Below are 19,672 nucleotides of genomic sequence, written 5' to 3'. Positions count from 1 at the left end.
ATTAGGGGAATTTAAGGAAGCAGAACCTAGAGGGGCCTAAAAATGTGCACAGATGAGCTAAATTAATTGTGGCATCAAACAGGTAGGAATTTTAATTCAAAGTAAAAATTCTGATTCAGGTTTTAGGGGCCGATGATGGGAGAGGGGCCAGAATGAACATCCTATTCACCACACTACACACCACAATTTGAATTTTAAAAGCCTGGAGAGCCTGAGTCAAACTTGTGTCTGGCTCAGTTTTAACACCCTAGAATTGTTCTATAGGCCTCTTCTGTTCTCATATTCACTTTAAACAGACCCATCTCTGTTTATTTTATCAGTTATTTCTCATTTTCTTTAGATTTTTTTGTCAGGCTCAACAGCTACATGTCTTGAAGTCTGAACCAGTTGATTTTGGTCCTGATGCTACTGAAGTATTTACACACATGCTTTACTTTCTCTGAAAGTAGTCCCCCATGAGTAATCCTGTAATCAGTGAGAGTACTTTTGCAGTACAATCTATATTAAGTACTTGCAGAATCAGAGCCTTTGAAGACTTGTAAATAGAATCAATTGTGTGTATTTTGAAGTGTCTAGCTTAACTGCCATTAGTTAAGGAGGCGTTAGGTCATGCCACATTAACTCAGTATTTGTCTTTTAATGAGAAAACTATTATTTCTAAAGCACAAAAGGCAGTAGATATAATCCATCTGGATTCAGTAAGACATTTGGTATGATGGCATATCGGAAATTAAGTGGGATAGGATTAGCATAAGAATTGTAAGGGCCGAAAAATACAAGCTAAATAGGAGAACACAATGAGTTATGTTGAAAGGGGAAATACTCAGCTAAAAGGAAACTATTTGGCTGAAAGGAATTCTTTCTGGAAATCAATTCTGAGGATAGATTTAATACATTTTTTTTTTAAATTACAAGACCACTGATAAGTGTATGACAACAGAATTTACTGCTGACAGACGTGGGAGATGCCAACAACTCAGAGGAGAATCAGAATGTTATATAAGAATTAGGAAAGCTTGAGGAAAGGAGTCATGGGAAGAACTCAACAGTACAAAAATGCAAAATCATGAATTTAGCATCTCTTAATAAGAATTTTCACTCTTCCCAAAGCTCCTTATTTGGAAAAAGGACAGAAAGAATATCTGCTACCTGTTATGCAGTAAGATATTAAAAAGAATTGATCTTTTAAGAAGTGTTCCTGTGTTTGCAAATACAAACCCAGATACAGTATTCGCTGCAGTTCCTCTGCCTCATGACTCGCATTATCCAATGCCAAAAAATTAGTATGGGAGAAGGTGAAAGAGGAAAGAGGACAACAGCAAAGCAACATTTTGAAATAAGCATTTCATAAGCAGTTTTATATTAGCATGACCTCTGGAATAAACTGAGCATAGTGATTCTGAGTCCAGATTCTTGTGCAGGTTATTCATTCATATGTATAGAATTCTATCCAGTTTCAACTTCTACTCTATCTTAGCTGTAGCCAAAAGAGACTCAAAAGCCTTTCATGAAGAGACAGATGAAACAGGCAGTTATACTCTCTGGCTGGCATGCTCACTTTGTCTCTGCTGCTAAACAAAAAAGGTCTCTGTACGAGGTCACTGTATAATGAGCCACAGTTCAGTTGTAAATACATTTTCAATGTTTCCGTTCCAGTGCAGGACAAAGAGGAATGTACCAATTCAGGTCAACACTTTGCAACATCATCATTTGAGGAGAAAAATAATTTTTGTCATCAGTTGTCTAAGCATCCCTGTTTCATGGGAAGCAGGCTTCCTGGTACATTTGACATTGACTATGATGTCAAATGCCTGTCATTGCCCTCTTTAATCTTAATTAGTGATCTCTGCTTTGAGCTTTGTGGCATTTATGCACACACAATATTATGTGAATGAATCCTGTTTTGTTTGTCCTTCAAAATTATATCCAATCTAATTATTTTGGTTTCCAAAGATTTGTTTTCCTGGGGTGCATCTGTTTTCAAGAGATTTCTTACTTTACAGATCCAAGTAAATTAGCAAGAAATAGACAGACAAAACTGAACATTTGAGGCACAATCAAAAAGTTATGCTGGTGCCAAAGCAAATAAACAAATACAATACCAAAAGCTTTGGTTTTGTTCTGTTAAATCATAACCTTATTTTCAATTTTGGTGTGTGTTTTGTAATTTTTTTGTTTTCTTGTTATGACAAAGCAAAGCATTCACTGGAGTTTTAATTCACTTTAACATGTTCTTTGGGGAGTTTTTGGAAGCTAATAGTAAGAAAATATCCCCTGCTATTTATCATAATTTTAAAATTTCCTTTAATTCTATGCATTTTTATAACATTTTATTTAGTATGCTTTCATTTGGAGGAAGGAGAAAGAGAAAGGGATGACACATGAGCTTACACAGCTTCTAATATAGATGTCATTATTTTAAAATTGTTTCTGTGAAAAATATATTGGGCCAAATTCTACTTTTATGTGTAACACTATCAGAAAACTCCAGTGAAGTCAGTAGGCTTCCTGTGGATTTATAGGTTTGACCAGGCTAGGCTTTATCCTTTCATGTTTACGTTTTATAACAAGTAGTATACACTTGAAGTCTTAACATATATAAACCCTATAAAGAGCTTTATCTAGATATAATCTACACATCTTCATTTATGAATGATAACAAAGAATTACAAACCAGTGTCCCACTCTTCAGAGGAACTGTTTGTTTTTCCTCTGACTTATTTTAGCCCTAATTTTATACTGAGCAAGGCAGTTTACCAGATGCCCTCAGTATCACTAATTGAGGCTTTTTCTCATACGAGAGGATTATATTTCTGCTAACACTATTTAAAAGACTCTTCATATATTTACAGAATCATCCAAACTGTCCTTCATTCCACAAGGTACTGTTTTCATCCCCATAAAAATCTTACCACTAGAAGTCATTATATATCAAATAATACACAGCTATTTGGATTACCAGTGGATTTCTGCCTAATATTGAGTAAAGTTAGTAGCAAGGCATTAATCATTTCTTAACTGAGGCCTTAACACATATATGGGTAAAAGTGCTTGCTATATTAAGTTACACTTCTATTTACTTTGTAAAGCTATAAATGTGGTATGGTTGATAGGATGGTATTCTGAAGTGATTCTGCCATACAAATTCTAATCTTTACCTTAAACTGAATGCTATGGAAATCTTGTAGTGTTCAGTTCTATTTACCAGAAGGACATAAACTAGAAGTTTTCTATGTCAGAGAAGAGTAACTTTTAGTCTCAGTTTCAGTCTAGAGTATGAATGCTTTTATTTCTGCATAAAATCTTGCATTTCCTTATTTAAATCATTTTCAATCCTTTACCGTGATAGATTTTTATCTTTGACATTAGAAAAATGGACTAGGAATATTTTTGCAACTAGATAGAGAATTAGTTCATATCATAACTTTAACATTTGTAATTAATTCACTTATTTTCTCTCCTGGAGGTTTAAACCTGGGGAGGTTTAACCTCCTGGGGAGGTTTAACCGTTATCACAGAATCACAGAATCACAGAATCGTTTAGGTTGGAAGGGACCTCTGGAGATCATCTAGTCCAACCTCCCTGCTCAAGCAGGGACCTCTAGAGCATATTTCCCAGGATCACATCCAGACGGGTTTTGAATATCTCCAGGGAAGGAGACTCCACTACCTCTCTGGGCAACCTGTTCCAATGCTCTGTCACCCTCACAGTGAAGAAGTTTTTTCTCAGGTTCAGATGGAACTTCCTGTGGTTCAGTTTCTGCCCGTTGCCTCTTGTCCTGTTGCTGGGCACCACGGAGAAGAGGCTGGCCTCATCCTCTTGACACTCCCCCTTCAGATACTTGTACACGTTGATGAGATCGCCTCTCAGTCTTCTCTTCTCCAGATATATGAAATTATAAGTTATATGAAATTATACTTCAGATCCCCTTCCTAACCTTCCACTACCTTCATCCCCATATACTACCCCTTTCCCTCAAACTCAATGTACTGTAAATTGCTACAGGTCTTTAAACTAACTTGTCATATTTGGCATTAGTTTAATTAGTTTTGGCAAATGCTTTTTGGTGACTCATGGGAGAGTTCTTTTGGTCTCTTCACTAACAGATGTACCATTTCCTGTGCTAAAAGCAATGACAGCAATGTCACATGGCTATAAAATTGTAGGAATTTGCTGCTCATAGTCCAATAAAAACAACTTGCCTAAAAAAAAGAGATTGAGCAGATAAGATGGAAAATATACATTAACAGAAATGTTCGGTCATAAAAGATTTGATCCTTTGTCACTTAACTAAACTTGAACTATATGTTGAACTAGAATTCTGTATGAATATAATCAAATTACCAAAAAATCATCACACTTGGCGATTTCTGAGGGCAACAATTATTTTTTGTGAAAAAAGAAAAAACTGCATTGCACAAAGCTGCCTCTTCACATTACTTGTATGGAGCAAGTTGAACAAGTACAAACTGCTATCACTCTATTTATCAGCTCTAGTACAATTCCCTAGATGTTCCCTTGTTTGTTCTACTATGATTCTCTAGGTTAAAGTGTTCTGATATGAAAAAGTAGCCTCTGTGGAGTAATACTAGACCAGAAGACACTCCACAATAATTTCTAAATTGAGATCTAGAAATCTTGATTTAATTGTTTACATTTCCTTTCCCTCCTTCTCTGCTTAGTTTATGCAGCAGAGAAGCCCCCCTAAAAATAAGTTGAAATTCAGTAATTAGGATATGGCAATTTCTTTTAACCATCCCCAATTTTCTCTCCCTAGTTGGAAGCAGAGGGGAACTGCACCTCTTCTGGGATATGTGGGAAAAGGGAAGCAGTGCCCTGCTTGCTCAATGTTTTTTCTTCCATTCCACAAAGGCCCTTGGAGGAGGCTATGCAGTTGCCAGTTTGCTAGATTCTCCTGTTCTCAAGCCCTCAGGGGAAAGCAACTTAAATTATCAGTGACTGTAGAGAAGTTTTCTGCCAAATACCACTCACAATTATTGGTTCAAGTAAAGCCCCACAAACATGGGTATATATTCTCTATTCATTTTAATTTGCTTCTGTAAACATTCAGAGATTTTTCTCTCTTTTATCAAAGAACAGGAAAGTTCTGTGAATCCTCAGGAGGAGAGATTTCCATGTGAATATCAGTCTGGCCATTCTGAATATTTCTGAGATGCCTGTCCTTCTCTAGAGCACAGACAAACCCACATGACTTGTGCCCAGCTGTAGTACACAAAACAGCGTTCCAAGGTGTGGTACAGATATCTGGATGGAAGTAGAAGGGGAAGACTCTCCTGCTGTGATTCTAAGACCTAGATGAAACATTTTTTTTAAATAATTCAAAAAAAAAAAGTTAATGAAATATTTTTGAATCATTTCTCAACCAGCTTCAATGACTCCATTCTCTGGTGCAATTAATCTGTCACCTTTATCTGTGCTGAATTCACCAAAACGAAACAAAAATGAAGGGAATGCATTCATCACATAATTACAATTAAAGATTCAGATTTACACAAGCTGCCACAAGATGTAATTTACACTTCCTAACATCAGCCAACCCTCCTATGCCAGAGGGGGCAATTCATCACTGTGGAGGGGTATATGTTGTTTCATGAGAGCTCTGCTGGCAGGAAGCATCAAGTTAACGCTTCTCTTAACCCTCCTAGTCATGCCCCCTTCTGGACAACGTTACCCGCTCCTCTGGGCTTGCACAGCTCAAACCCTGGAGTACCTAGCACTCTATATTCACATTATTTACACTGTACCAGCAGTTTGTAGTTGCAGCTTCCCCATACACATTGCAAGGAAGGGGAAAGAAATTCCTGAGCATTAGAAACAAGATTTCAGGGTACAAATATAACCTTATATACACTTTTTTAAAATCCTAAATCTCTGAATACATGAAGACAAGGAAGAAAAGTTCTTAATGAAAAAGGGGACATAAAGGCAAGACTGCATTTAAAACTGAAGTTGGAATGCTACCTATTCCAGATCTCAGATCTGCTTCTCAAATCACCTTCTTATATGTTTCCATAATGTTTACCAAAGATTCCTTCTTTCCAGTTCCTTTTCGCAACATAGATTTAATGATTAAAAAATCAATCTACTATATGTTATTAGGGCCCTATTCTGTAGTATTTATTTAAGCTTCAGTTAACCAAAGTTTTGTATTTCTCATCTGATGCTTGACTTTTTTAGTGGCATATGTGGCAAATCTTTGTGTTCAGTATTAGATGAAATAGTCCTAGCCACATCAAGCTCTGTAATGTGCAAAATGTTTTCAAAATAGAATCACAGAATTTAGATGTTCAGTATTAGGGAATTTTAAAATACATCTAAGAAGTGCCTTTTTTATGGAGTTAAGACTAACCTTAACTACTTCTTTTTGAAGACTCTGGGCAGCATTTAACACGTAAGGAGTTATTTTGCTAATAAAGAAAGCCTACTGTGACCTTTACATCATCTGTGATACAAAAAACTCCTACCATAGCAGAAAGCAATGTCAGATTTAATTTAAACCCTTACAATTTGAATTGTGATCAATGATAAGTTCTTTCCCATCAGCAACAGGGAAAAACATTTCCAGTCCTTGAGAAAAGTGTGAAAACCCTTCATGTTAATTAAAACAAGTTGAGTATTGATTTCCAGATTAAAATTTTGTTTGTATAAACTGAAGACAACTAAGTAAGATTTTAACAGTGTAATAATATCTCATGACAAGGGACTTCAGAGCACTTTAGAACAAAAAACTTTAACCAGTAATGATTTAATTTCACAGTGCTAATGCAGAGCAGTATAATGACTTTCCTTTGGAGACAGATAAACTGAACCAAGTTTAGAGTCTCATTTTTTAGAGGTTGCTGGATCTAAATGACATTGTTTGTGGGCATGTAATTTGGAATTAAGAATCTGAAAAAAGATCTGAAAAAGAGGGCCTGAATGCCTCATGTGAGTGTTAACGGATACTTAAACCAATATCTACTGGAATGACTTCAGACTCTGACAATAATTTAGTCTCCATTCATGAGATTCCTCCTTTACCTTCTCAAGCATTTGTGGCTAGGGAGTTCAGAAGATCATTATTTACAGAATTCCTCATAGTATTATGACTATATTGTCTCCAATTGAGTTATATGAACATTCATTTTACTATTCTCTTGTCACCATTGAGTAGAGAAACAGAATATAAGGGGTTTGATCTTTTCCCTGTTCAGAAACTAGATTATATATACTTCTTACAACTAAAGGTTCAACTTTTAAAATCACACACTTCATTAAAGCATAGTCATTGTAACTGTATGCTATCTTTTCCCTTTCTTCTCTTTTTCAAATCCACTCAGTATACAAAGTAGATACTAGTCATGGAAAAAGGATGTGTAATCTTAGCTCTAAAAGAAAGAACATAATTTGTATGTTCATTACTGTTTAAATAACACACTAGATTTCATATAAAGTACATCATAAGCTTTGCTTCTTACCAATTCTTAGTATTCGTATAGCACATATCTTTTACATTTTTCCTTAGGAAAAATTGTTTTGACAATATTTATGTTTCTGACCATATTGAGACTTGTTCAGGATGGCCAACTGATTTTTGCATAAACAGTAAAAATAATCATAAGGCATCATGCTGGGAGTCTGAATTACCACCCAGGGTATATCTTATTTTTAGATGTCATTACTCATGCATTTACATTTTTTAAACATGCTTTTGGCTTTACTTTCAACTTTATATCCACAATAAAGCTTGACTTGCCTGTTATTTTTGTATGCAAACTGAACCAAATGCAGTCCTCTGCTCTCAACATTTTTGAAAGTACAACTTCATTTTCAATGGTCTCTGCTCCTCAGACCTCAGTTGTTCTAGGGTGGAGAGGTGAGGCTTTTATAGGCAATCTACCCTCCCTGGAGCATTGGGCAGTTGTTAGCAATTGAGGGCAGTTGTCCAACTAACTCCCCCATCCCAGGGAAACTGCACCACTGCTAATAAAACGTTTTTAATGCCTTTTGGATTTTGTGTGACATCACAGTTTGAGAAAGACAGAACAAGAGCAATGGTGATAAATTCAATTCAGCATCATTATTCACCACTGTAACAGAAAAAAGAATTGACATCAGTTTCCTTTTAAAAGTTACAGGAGATCTGAAATGAGGAGAAGGACAGTGTAGATACTTTATTACAGTATTAGGCATTAGGATTAATACTGAGACACTAGGCTTAATAATGATTTAAAACTTAAAAAAAAAACTTGGAAGCACAGGACAAATCACTGTTCTTGATCAACACAAAACATAAATATTTTTACTGTATATCAAGTTAACAATGGTGATTCTTAATTCTCCAAAATGTCTAAAACCAATCTTTTTATTTTTCATTGTAAGATTTTCAATAGGTTTTAGTATGAATAATCATGGAATTTGTTTTGGTCCTGCTGGATGACCAAATAGGCATATAATCTATACTTTGCAAAGAAAAATTAATTTGGATATATAGATTTGGGCATATGGTTGCATACACAGTATATACAACACAAACACATTCTTCATGTCATATTTCTGTACTCAAGTGTTTATCAGATCCATGTAGTGAAAAGAAAAAAGAAATCATCATCCTGATGATCCTTTTTATTAAATGTCATTCACACTCAGCTGGGACAGGTATGAACAGCACTCTGAAATGACACTGAATAACAATACACAACTTTTGATTGTACTCTCCTAGGCCAGTCACTCTTGGCAGGGCACTGTGTATGCCTCTTTTTCTTTCCTGCCCTTTCAGCCAATTCATCTGGCCTGCAGAGCAGCTCTCTTACAGGGTCATATTAAACTCTGTCCCTTCTAGGATATGCTGAGTCCAAAATAAGCACAAAGAAACAAATTCTTTCACCACTTTTGGGTCCAAGCTTCCATTAGACTTTTCACCTCTGGTATACTCTACAAATACTTCAATCCTGCCCAGGTTCAGGCAAGCCTAAGTTGTTTTTTGGAAGCCTAAGTTGTTTTTTGGCAGCTAAATAAGCAATCATCTCCTATCAAGCCCTACCTTTCCACAGGGAGTAATCTTCCTTAGGTCCTGGCACTCAGCCACTGCTTTTACTCTCACGATAACAGATTTAAAAAAAAAAAGAATATTCTTCCCCATCTCAAACCAAAGAAAAACTGTGCTAGGCTTCTCCCTCTTAGATTCCCCCAAGAAGTTTAATATTGGTCTCAGTTGCTCCAGAGCTAATTAAGACCTCTTGGAGACCACTATGTATCTCTTATGTAAGGTTGAGAAACCCCATTAAAGTTGTCTGAATCTTTGAATATCTAATTCAGGAATAATAAAGACAGATCTCTTTTTATATTTTAAAGAAAAAGTTGTTTCTACTAGAGGTGAAAGTGAAGACCACATCATTAGGCATGGTTCACATCACAAATTTTGATGCAGATCATTTCAGAAATGTCTTAAAGTGTATGGATTGTATTTATACCACAAATACAAATGTACTGGGGGCTGTGCAAGAAGGGATGGAGGAATAAATATTCCAATAACTTCATTGTGCCAAGGCAGTTACAAAGACAGATGTGTGGCAGTAATTAGAATGAACAACTTTCATCCTGGTGTTAGCTGAGGTATATACAGCAAAGCTCTAACAGGTAAGAGTATGTATTCACAGGGGTAGGTGTGCAAAAGTGACCATCTGACGAGTCTGATACTGTGATTGTTGCTTGCTGTTCCAAACTTACTGTAAATTAGAACTAATACATAAAGGTGGTTTGGGAAGCTCTAATTATATGCCAAAATTGTGGTAGTGTAAAATGCCATATGTCAGTTCTACTGCACAATAAGATCTATCTATACTGAGGTTTGTTGACATCAATGTGTAGATTTGCCCTAACAACTCAAGTTTTACTACCAACATTTATTACATAAGAGAGTGCTTCAGGCTGTCAGTACCTTCCATATCCAACTTATTTTACATGTTGCAAACAAAAATCTCAATTGTATGTATCTTTTATGTTTGCTTGTTTTGCTGCTTACTGAAAGACTTACTACATACTGGCTGTGCTAGCTCTATTGGAGATCATAGGATTATGTCATTGCTGATTCTTAAATGTAATTGAATACCATGTATGCTTGTTCCTATTGGTGGACAACTTAGTAATGACAGGTACAGAAGCAGGAAGTATTGCAATAGTAAGAACAAGTTCTGAGAAGCCAGAAACATTACTATTAAAAGTTTTTGCCAAGCTATCCTAGTTCTACATGACACACACATCTTTCAAATAACAGAACAGCCAGAGGTTTAAGTAATGGCCCTCCAGTGTTGGTTGGCTGCTTGCTATATGTGATGTAATTGTGAATCATAATATATTATGAAGTTATTCAGTATTAGTAACAGAACAGTATGTTTTCAAGCATTTTAGTAATCTACTAAGCCAAACTTGTACAGTGAATGAAGGGTTTTGGGAATTCCTAACCAAAGAATGATTTCTTTCAGATCAAAGGTGGTCCTCATCAGCCCTTGGAGTGTGAAGCTTTATTGCAAATCATATTTACAACATCCTATGAACATATTGCAAATATTGTGCTACAGCAGACTCCATATTTCAAATGAGACTAAAACAGTACTTTATGACCAGTTATGATAATTAAAGAACTCATTACATTTTTTTTGCAAGAATTGGAACAGCTGCAATGGCCTTCTGACCAAAATCCAGTCAAGAGTATTCAATTATCTGATAATTACTTAATATTTTATTCAATTTGATTAGCTGGATGCAATATTGACTTTCTGATCTATATACTCAGCTATAGTGAAGAAGTTCTCAGCACGTTTCAGGAAGGAAATATATATAAAGCCTTTGCTTTCTCTGATCCGGTACTCAGGCAGTGTGTGAAAGGGTTTCTCAAGAAGTGCAAGTTTGCTGGAGATTGGTACATCAAAATAATCCTGATTCATGCTCTCTTTTCACAGTTATGCACCCCTCCTTGAAACAGATCCTGCCTTCAGCCTATCATTCTTCCTGTGGCCAACAATGCTATTTTTATGGCGCAAATGTCATAGAAGTACCTTACAAATGTACCTAACTGTTACCTTATTGTACCTAATGATCCAGACTCTTTTCTTCCATAACATTAATGGTTACAAATCCAAACAAGAAGAGACTACAGTTTGGGGCAAACAGCATGTTAAATTATTATTCTAAAAGACACAGAAGTTTGTGGAGGGCATCTCAAATCAGTAAACATTTTAGAAGTGCAAGTTCCCCCTTAATAAGCAGGCAGGAACAGGAAATGTCAGGAGAATACACTGAAATGGAAACTGTGCCTGTGGCAAAGATAGGAGTTCTATCCAGAGAAAGACAAAAAGAAAAATGGAATTGAATTACGCAATTATTGATCTTCCTTCTTCTGCTACAGTTCATGGTTTAAAATATTGTTAATATGAACATTTACCTTTTATTTCTGTATCAGACTAAAAGGAATGTAAGATTGAAGGAACATTTATGACTGAGTGATCTCTACATCTTCCATTGCTTGTAGCTTCTATTTCTATATTTTGGTTTCCACTTCTCTCTTCCCTTCCACCCATTTTCATGGTTTGTTCATCATCTAGTATCTTTCACAAGACTAATGTGGCATGGATCTATTGGAAGATTGTTTTCAAGCCTCTTCTCCTTATCTCCCTGTACTTGGATGCTCTCCATGCTAATTCATTGAGGATAGGAAGGCTTTCTTCTTCAGCCTAGGCTTGTGCTTTAGCACTCCACCTTCCAAGTGGGAGTTGTTTATTAACTAAAAGGAGTAGATGTTTCAAGCCAAGGTTGAGAACTTGCTTGACAAAAAGCAGAAAAGAGGCATAAGATCAGATGGTGCACTCCAGCTGAATGGGGTGTTGCCATTTCCTCTCACTCGACACCTAGGCTGCCCTCCCAGATGTTGGTGTTATATATCAGGCAAGTGCAGAGTGATTTCTTTTGGCTGCTGAGTAGGATTCTTCTGGAGGCTATGTGTCACAGAATATGAAATATGAGTTATTTGATGCAGAAATAAACTATATGGTTTAAGTTTCTAATCTGAAACCAAATCATTACACTTGAATGCACATCTTTATAAACTTGTATAGCCATAGGGATTGTAACAGCATGTATAAACTTCAGGTTTAGGGTCTGATAAGATTTCTGATGATGTTAGAGAGATTTTAGGAAATGAAACACATCTAATTGAAATCAGTAGGAGTGGCCCAATGACTTCCAATAAACTCTAGATAAGAATCCTCCTTAGCTACTGAAGAAGCCTTGAAGAACTGGAACAATGCTGACATCAAATGTTTAATAATTATATGCTCTTCTCAGGCTGATTTTAATTTTGTATTTCAATAGCACAGAGCAGCTCCAAGCCCTCTGTACTAGGACCTGTATACATAGAGCTAAGGTGTTAGACTGAAATAGTTTAGGGAAGGAACAAAGTGCAAGCTGAGAGACAAAAGAATATAGAGATTGGAATTGCAAATAGTAATAGACAAACTATGATATGTTGGACAAATGACAATAGACAGCATGTCAGCTTCCTCTAGTAAAATAGCATACAAACTCTTCAGTAGATTTCAGGCACCACAGATGTGCTAAGTTTTAGAGAAGCCAGTATGGGGGAAAACAATTCAATCTTGGGGCTGAATCTGGCACAGCACATCCTCCTCCTTAGGCCTCTTCTGGCAGCTACTTCAGTTTTGTGGCAGTCTACTTCTGCATGGGACTCAGCCTTCCAACTAGGTCTAAACCAGTATAAACCTTACAAGTAGTACCCATAAGAGGCTCACACAGCAGTGTCAGGATCCTGGTGAAGGCTGTAGCCCTTTTCTTTTCCCCCCAAAAAGCAAGAGAAGATTAAAAAGTAAATAGAAGCTGCACGCAACCTGTTCCTCTTGTTTCAACTCTTACGTTTCCTAGTTTAGTATCCTCTCTTTGGATAACCTGCCACCACTGTTGTAGCAGCTTACAATTTTTAATGCACTTCTTTCTTACAGGTATTCAGAAATGAACTGTCCACTACATACTCCAATGTCAAGACAGAGCTTCCAGTCTCACTGCTGAGCCTGATTCACCAGCCCTCACAAGATTAAGATTGTGTGGCCCTCCTATGAACTTAAAAGGTACAATTCTGAAATCATAAATAACAGTGCCTCAGGCAGCAAGGAGAAGGAGAGGCAGGGTGTTTCCTTCATCATACTCAGGCATTACTGATAACACAGAAAAGCTATTCCTTAAATAAAATCCAAGAAACTCTAAAGCCAACTTTTCAATTGCATGGTAAGCCTTTTTTTTCTGGTAGCTTTCAGTTGAGCTGGCAGATAGCATCAGTCTTTGTTTTCTGAGAAAGGAATGCCCTCAGTCCTACATCAGGAGCATGTGTCTGTAAAATAAAGTTTTAGTATCATTCATATTAAAAAGGACCAGTTAACAACATAAGAAACAGTTATCAACTTAAGTTGCCTTTCAAGAGGCAAAGGACTTTCTTTTACCATCAACTTATCTTTGGTTCATACTCGCTACAATACCTGTCAGAGAAGCTTCACTGGCAGTGTCAATGAGTGTGAACTTCAGTATATAGCCAAACTAAAGAAGTGTCTTAACTAATGATATATGGGATGGAATAGATCAAACATGCTTTGTCTTCTCAGAGCCTGAAATTTTCCAAAGTCACCATTATACAAAGTTATAATGTCACCTGAACCTCTCAACCAAGGATCACTTGTGATTCAGATCTTTAAGAGTTTGTTTTCAGTAGAGAATAATTTCCACATTCTGTAATATTTCCCAGAGTTATTCTATTTAGCTCTATGAACACAAAACTAATAGGCTTATGGACCCAACTGGTTCATACATGGTCCACTTGGAGGGCATTTCCATTACTGTTAGTCACAGAGGGCACTTTTGGGGCTTAGCTCTCTAGACAAGAAGCATTTCCATAGTTTTGAGAGGGCCAGATGAATACAAGTCAGCCAAAAATAGATAATCTTCTACAGTAAGACAGAAGCATTTACCATAAAACACAATACAGAGACCACAGCCTGACTGCTAACATTACCACCATTGTGGATCCTAAATTCAGCTAGAAATGATTGTCCCCACTGTTCTGGGGTAGGCCCCATTCCTGGATTCTTGGTCAGCAAGAATCTCCTCTCCCTTCCTGAATCTCACCTCAGTCCTAGGTTTTAGGAGAAACTAGTAGTCTCTCCTGCAATGGACTCCTAGGGCTCCTGGCAAATAATTTTTTGCTTGTATTTTGCAATGAAGACCAAAATAAAACCTCACAGAAGCCAACACTAAAAATATAGAGCCTACCTTTATACGTGGAAAGCTTTGGCAAGTGACAGTGCCTTAGGAAGTAGTGCTCTGTCTCAGGTCTGAAGGATGCCTCATCTCCACCCTGTCTTGGGAGCCTCCCTGTACAAGTCCCATAAGTGTGCCCAATTAGGGCTAACTGTGACCAAGAAGTTCCAGTGCAAAGTAGAGGTTTCTTTAACCCCTTCTAATCAGTAAGGGGTTTGCAGCTATAGTGCTGTGTCAAACTGCTGAACATGAAATGCATGATAACAATATTTTGAGGACCCCCTCCACACACACACACATGCACATACCTTTTTTTCTTTTTTTCAGGTCAGTGGGAATGATTAATTACAGTGCAGTGCTGAAATTCCAGAAGCTGTGTTTGAATTATGGTGTCCTTTAGGGACAGCAAATATCTTCCAGCTCCACTCCATTTCTCATGAGGAAAACAAAAATGCAAGCCCTCACATTCCACGTGGAGCATGACTAGATTGTGTTCACCTAGGGTTAGAACTGTACGTATTTATTAGGTGTAGCAATAGTGGTACATAGCAGGGAGCTGAAAGTATAGTTTAGAGGTCACAGGACTACTAACAAAAAGCAAAGTTTGCCAGTATCATCCTACAAGCTTGGACTATAGATTCATAATAGTATTTACTATTATTCTCACATTATGTGTTAGGGAATACTACTCCAGACTATTTAAGCTATCAGTTGTCAATTTGAAACAGCCCCAAACTAAAGATACTTCACAGGAGAGAAATCATTGATTTTTGTCCAGTTTTGAGGGAAGAATTATTCACCCTCAAAATCTACCAATGCAACTAATTCAGTTAATCTAATTAAATTACCTAAGTCTCTCAGTTATACACATGAGTAAGACTTGTCAGGAATGGACAGTCTACAACTATAGCCACTTCATAGGGGGCCACTGTCCATGGTGCCAACTGAGGCAGTTCCTTGTTTGCTGTCAGGTGAGTGACACAATAGAAGACTAGAAAGGATGAATCCTTAAGGGTACAGTATCTGAGGAATCTGAAAGACACAATATGTCTCTTTAATCTTCTGGAGGAACCCAAGCATAATCAAATTACAGTCATTTGTTCTTTTTCTAAAACAAAGGCGTTAAAATACTATTCATGTAACTCCACATGTGGAGAAAATGGTTTTGGTCCAAAAAGCATATAATATAGACAGATAACAGAAAAGACAAAATAGCAGCAGGCATGCAGCAATAGTAAGATGACATAGCCGTGACACTGAGCTTGTGTCTTTGTCAGTTTTCTTCAAATATATTCTTCATTTTTTCACCTTATGCATTAGCTGCCATATAATTGAAGGAAATAATAAGTTAAATGCATTAGCATTAAATGAGAAGAAAATACAGCTCAACAACCTCAAAAGCCACTTCTCTGCATAAAATAAAACTCGATCTAGCAGAAGCTGTACCTTTTAAACTAATCTTTCCTGAAAAATACTTATTCAAATGAAACTCAAGTAAACTGGAAACACAAGCCTCTAAACAACAAGCCCATTTGTGGAGGTACCATCCCTTTATTTGCTGTGAAAGAAAACAGGTCTTTACAAACTGCATTATAGCTCCATCTATAGGAAGCATGTACATAAATAGTTTTGTGAGTCAGCAACTATACACATGGATCTCAGCTTAGGCATTTCTTGTATCCTGTTTTTGAAAGCCTGGAGTTCATGCATTAGGTCTATAATTCTAGCTCCCTGCCATCCTAGGACTCCTTCCTGAAGTCAGAAGGAAAAAAGGGAAAAGGGGAGGCAAGAAAGAAATAAAAGTGAGATCGAATCTATGCCTTCATCCTAGTTAAATGAACTGTTTTATATTAATCAGAGGAACATTCTAAACTAAAAAAGTCTTTACTAAAATACAGGATTGTGATGTGACTGGAACATTTTCCAAGGTTGAATTCCTTCCTTGTGCCTTTTTCTTTGTCAACTCCAATTTTAAGGCAAGGTATTAAAGTGGTAGCCAATTATGATTGTTCAGTTAGAATAAATGTTTTTTCTCAGGAAAAATAGGGGTTCTGTAGGAACTAAGTCTTGTAAAACTTACCATGCTGACAACCGTTTTCACACTGTCTAAATGCCTGTGTCTTCACTCATGCTATGAGGTCACAGCTATTATGCATCTGAAAGTAAATATACAGCAATGTCAATAAACTACATAGGTTTTAGCATGCTCACCTAACAGTTTCAGCTACAATCAGATACTAAATTATCCAAGCTACCTTTAAACTGCCTTGCTTGCATGCAATTATCAGTTTAATTTCAATGAGATATAGAGTACAATGCAGGCTGCAAAACCTATATAAAAAATACAAAAGCCCACTCTGGCTAAGCTCTTTTCTGCTGTGGCTAAACTGCACCTTGATATCCAAATTAGCTAGTTTAAAGCTACGTCAATGTAAACAAGCTGAAGGACAGGTTTTCTGGTGCAACTACTTTAATATAGCTACACTTCTGAATTCTTCTAATATACGTACAACTTACACTGGCAAGAGAGTACTTTTTTGGAATAGCTTATCCTATTTACCTGAATAAATCAAGTCAGCAATTTGTTGGTATACATGTTTCAGATATCATACTACTTACATTACAATACTGAGAAAAGTTTTCAGTGTACATGCAGATTTTTTTTTGTCAGATGAAACTGCCTTTGTCAAATGACAGCAGTTGGTTTTGATGGTGTATTTTCATTGAAAAGATATGCAAATTGATATACTACTACATTTTCTTATTTTAGAGGCACATCCATTCCAAAACAAAGAGTTTAGAGTGAATCACTCAGCAATACAATCTTCTCTGGTTATCTTATGGAAATGGAGACAACCAGTTTAGCTGACATAGAAGAATGACTTCTGTGTTTATATAAAATTGTTTATAAATGGTTCTGACATAAATGATGCTGTTTTTTTGCATGTCTACATATTTTTGTACTTATGCAGCTAATTCTGTTTGGGGTCCTTTGATTTTGGTGCGCAACTCAGAAATTTTTAGCAGAGAACAACAAACTATGAGTAAAAGTTGGTCCTAGAATTTGAGTTTAGGAGTGAGGATCTAGAGTTTAGAAATGAGAAACTAAGGATCTAAGGATTTTTCATTCCTGGTTGCTGTAAGTTTTCCCTTTTCTCTGGGGCAAATCTTTCACTCAACCTCCTTTTATTTGGTTGCCTAGCTGTAAAATGTTTTGCTACACTCAGTATATGTTAAGATATGTTATTGATTAGGCTTCAGGGATTCTATGACAGAAGATATTGTTAATATTAAATAATATATTTGAAGAAAATTAATTAACAACTTCATGCAGTTTATGGTGTATTTGTTTTTCAGTTATAGGTTTATCCCATCAACTATTTTGCATTAGTATGTTCCAAATTTGGTAATACAACAAAGTAGAGAATTGGCTAATCACATAGTTGTTTCTGTAGTACATGCAACTTGTTTGACATTTTAGATATAGTATCTGACAACAATTTAAAAATTCCTCTAGTAGGCATTTGCTGCAGTGGCTAGGTTTGTTCCTGGTGAGAAATTCAAAGGCATAAGATCTGTTTGCGTTCTTATTGCAATGTGGACAGCACATTAGCATGAACCCTGATCCCTGAGAATGCTGTAAATTAGATTGACCCTACAGGAAATTCCCTCAAGTGAATAAGATGAAAGCAATTCATTTCTCAGGAATATTCACTCTTAGTCATTTGCAAAGTGGACCAAAGTGCCAAATGTGATGTATGAATCAAAATATAGGCCTGGAAATTTTGGCTGATTTCTCTAGATCAGAACTTTTAAAGGACCTCTGATCACAATGAATTTTGGTTGTTCCAGTGAGAGCTGTGTGGTAGTTCATAAAATGAATTAATATTCAGTTATATGCACTCTGTTTGTACTTCAGGTCTTTTCCTTTATATTGCACCATATGTATTGTAATCTTCCATTTGACTTTGCAAAATGACAAGATGTGTTTATCGCATCTACTAGTCTCCTCTAATAATCTTCAAATTTTCTGGTCAATTTCAGCTAAAGGGGTGACAGAATCACTGAATCTTAGATAAGATTAGGTCAGAAGTTAGGTGGTCATATAGTCCAGCTTCTTGCTGAAAACAGGCCTAACTTCAAGTTAGATTGTGTTGCTCAGGACTTTACCAAGTTTTACAAATCTCTGAAGACAGATTTTCTGTCTCCTAAAAAGTCTCTATGATAATTACATGTCTACAAATTCAATGAAATTTACCATCTTTGTAGAGAGGCCAATATGAATGCCATTGTCAAAGGAAAGGCAGATAGGAGACAGCTATTACACATTTTGCTTGGCTGCTGCTAGTTAGCCAGTCAGCTGATACCTGAGATTATTATGGCCTATGGAAGGACTGGCAAGAAAGAGCCTTGTGAATAGTATAAAGGAAAAAACACAAGCTTTGTTAGGTCTCCTGTTTCCAGAATAGTTTGGGTTTTTTGAGTGCTAAAATTAATAAACACAAGATGGTAAGCAAAAGTTTAATTTTTCAATTACTTTTTTCACTCATGAAATGGAGTTCCACTTCATGAAAAGCATTTTCACAGTAGAGATATAGGAAATATATATACTTAACTGGCCCAGATTAAGAAAAGTTAATTGCACACCTCTTTCAAATAAATGTAAACCATCTAGATTGATTTTAACTACAATTCAGTTTATTTTTGAAGGTCAAATTCAGATGGGCAGGTCTTCGATTGCTATGAATTTAGTGCCTAGTCCTGCAATTCTCACAAGTCCATCATTGTGCTTGGTGCAGCAGATTTCAACTGGAAACTTTTCAGAGCAAAAAAACATAAATTGCTACAGAACAGAGTTCAGCTTCCTTGATTAGGCTGTAACACACACAATTCTGTGGATTGATACAGATGGGGACTAGTAACATACACTCAGCATTGATTTACTTTTAGACTCTTCTAAGCCTAGCTAAGCCTAGATTTATGAGCTAGTGTGAGGATTACACGACAGCACCATGTTCAAGACTCCAGCACTCTATTACAAGTTCAATTTAAATTCTTACACAAATTCTGTGACCTCTCCAGATAATTTTAGATGTTACTAAATTTAATATGAGAATAATATCTTTCTAATTTTAATAAGATACACTACTCAGTGTATTTTATACTACCCTTACATTTTAATGTCTACATATTTGTCCACAAGCGTTTTCCTACTGATAAATAAACAAATGTATTAGAGATGTCATTACAGAGATGGAAGGGATATAACTGAGGCATTTGAGAAGACAAAGAAATGCCTGAGATTTTTGGAAATGTACTAGATTACTGTTAAGATCAGTAAAAAAAAAAAAA

At 36.3% G+C, this 19,672-nt stretch overlaps 1 protein-coding gene across 4 annotated transcripts in view; it reads right to left on the bottom strand.

Moving 5' to 3' along the window:
- Positions 1 to 19,672, bottom strand: part of LOC138064294 (uncharacterized) — a 56,853-nt gene that overhangs the window by 23,736 nt on the left and 13,445 nt on the right. For all 4 annotated transcript variants that reach the window (XM_068926123.1, XM_068926122.1, XM_068926124.1 and 1 more), the window contains exon 4: positions 16,401 to 16,476. The gene's annotated coding sequence lies outside the window, so the exon portion shown is untranslated. The remainder of the gene's footprint in view (positions 1 to 16,400; positions 16,477 to 19,672) is intronic.

The sequence above is a fragment of the Struthio camelus genome, chromosome W (genome assembly GCF_040807025.1).
Source record: "Struthio camelus isolate bStrCam1 chromosome W, bStrCam1.hap1, whole genome shotgun sequence".
Classification (NCBI taxonomy): Eukaryota; Metazoa; Chordata; class Aves; order Struthioniformes; family Struthionidae; genus Struthio; species Struthio camelus.
This window is presented reverse-complemented; position numbering and strand designations above follow the sequence as displayed.